We start from the raw sequence: 2,329 nt of genomic DNA, 5'->3' as shown, positions 1-2,329 counted from the left end.
GTGTGTGTGTGTGTGTGTGTGTGTGTGTGTGTGTGTGTGTGTGTGTGTGTGTGTTTGTGTGTGTGTGTGTGTGTGTCAGCTCGAGCCCCTGGAAAGACATGAGAGGAGAAATCAGACCAATCACAACAGCTGGTCAGTCTGATACCATGTTGCTTGAGCTCATTACTATTCATGAGCTGGATAAAGGATGCTGATAGCCAGGCTCTAATTGGCTAGATGTTAGCCAATCAGAGTCAAGCAGCTTAGCTGGTTGGATATTAATGAGAAGGGGCCCAAATGGAGCTGAGTCTTCCTGCAGCTTTCTATACCACGCTAGAATGACTTGAAACAAGGTAACCATGGTAACCAAGGCATTTTGTATACAAAAAGCCGCTACAGAGTCCATGGTAGAACTTCAGACATTCCCACAATGGAAGTTAATACGTGTGGCAGGGCACCTTTTAAAAGAAAAAGCTCTAATAGATATTTGGAGCTCAGGTGCTCTCAGATCTGTTGTCTGATGCTCTCCACCGTCCGTCTCCTCCCGCCAGTGCTCCAGACGGCAGGTGGCGCTGTGCTCGGCCCGTCTCCACCATCTTGTGCGTTCACCGGCGGCGCTGCCAGCCGGAAAACTGCAACGGACGCGGAGACTGTGTGAACGGGTGCTGTCGGTGTCACCGGGGCTGGGAGGGCCCAGGATGTGGCTCTCTGGTGTGTCGGCCGCCAACCTGCGGCCCTCACGGTGTCTGCACCGCCGGTACGTGCATATGTGGACGAAAAACCAGGTTTAGGTTTTTCAGGCCTCCAGGTTTGGGACTATGGAAAAGGATTAGGGACACTGGTGAAAAATGTATCTGAGTTCTGACTTCATTCTCAGAATTCAGACTTTTTTTCAGAGTTCCGACTTTATTCTCATAATTCTGACTTTATTCTCATAATTCTGACTTTTTTTCTCATAATTCTGACTTTTTTTCTCATAATTCTGACTTTTTTTCTCATAATTCTGACTTTTTTCATAATTCTGACTTTATTCTCATAATTCTGACTTTTTTCATAATTCTGACTTTATTCTCAGAATTCTGACTTTATTCTCACAATTCTGACTTTATTCAGAATTCTGATTTTATTCTCAGAATTCTGACTTTATTCTCACAATTCTGACTTTATTCATAATTCTGATTTTATTCTCATAATTCAGACTTTTTTTCAGAGTTCTGACTTTATTCTCAAACTCTGACTTTATTCTCATATTTCTGATTTTTTTCATAATTCTGACTTTATTCTCATAATTCAGACTTTTTTTTCAGAGTTCCGACTTTATTCTCATAATTCTGACTTTATTCAGAATTCTGATTTTATTCTCATAATTCTGACTTTTTTCAGATTTCTGACTTTATTCTCAAAATCTGACTTTATTCTCATAATTCTGATTTCTCATAATTCTGACTTTTTTCAGAGTTCTGACTTTATTCTCATAATTCTGACTTTTTTCATAATTCTGACTTTATTCTCATAATTCTGATTTTTTTTAATAATTCTGACTTTATTCTCATAATTCTGACTTTTTTCATCATTCTGACTTTATTCTCAGAATTCTGATTTTATTCTCATAATTCTTAAAAAAATTCAGAATTATGAGAAAAAAGTCAGAATTCAAAAGTCAGAATTATGAGAAAAAAGTCAGAATTCAAAAGTCAGAATTCACTCACATACATTTTTCACCAGTGGCCCTAATCCTCTTCCATATGTGACAGTCGTGGCCGGAGGCATTGTGTTTTTGGGTTGTCCGTCCGTCCATCCCATTCTCGTGAACGCTATATTTTAGGACATTTTCTATCCAAAAACACGTTCCTGGCCGTAAGTCAACGCCATAACTCACAAACAAAAGAGAAGAAGAAGTTTGGATACTGAATTGGTGACACTGATCTTAAATCTGTGGTGACTGAGATCTTCTGTGCTTCCAGTTTATGTGTGCCAAGCATCCATGAACCGCCAAGAATCCAATCTTAAATTAAATTGCTTCAAAGTCTTCACTACTTATAAATTATAAGTCTGGACAGACGTGACGGACCGCGAGGCGTTAATTCTACTTATGTTATTTGAGTCAAGTTGACTCATTGTGTGTCTGCAGTGTTTCACGTCTTTTGTCTTTGTCCTCTGTGTTGCAGGCGGTTGTGTCTGTGATGCCGGGTGGACAGGAAAGAACTGCAGCCAAGGTAATCGTGCACACACACACACACACACACACACACACACACACACACACACACAAACACACAGTTGTGTCTGGCTATCTTTGTGGGGACCAGTCATTGACATAATGCATTCCCTAGCCCCTTACCCTAACCTT

The 2,329-nt window shown here is 40.3% G+C and overlaps 1 protein-coding gene across 1 annotated transcript in view; it reads right to left on the bottom strand.

Moving 5' to 3' along the window:
• The window catches only part of nagpa (N-acetylglucosamine-1-phosphodiester alpha-N-acetylglucosaminidase), a 14,139-nt gene that overhangs the window by 1,422 nt on the left and 10,388 nt on the right, over positions 1-2,329 (bottom strand). The window lies entirely within an intron of this gene.

This window comes from Etheostoma cragini, chromosome 6 (genome assembly GCF_013103735.1).
Source record: "Etheostoma cragini isolate CJK2018 chromosome 6, CSU_Ecrag_1.0, whole genome shotgun sequence".
NCBI classification, from domain to species: domain Eukaryota; kingdom Metazoa; phylum Chordata; class Actinopteri; order Perciformes; family Percidae; genus Etheostoma; species Etheostoma cragini.
This window is presented reverse-complemented; position numbering and strand designations above follow the sequence as displayed.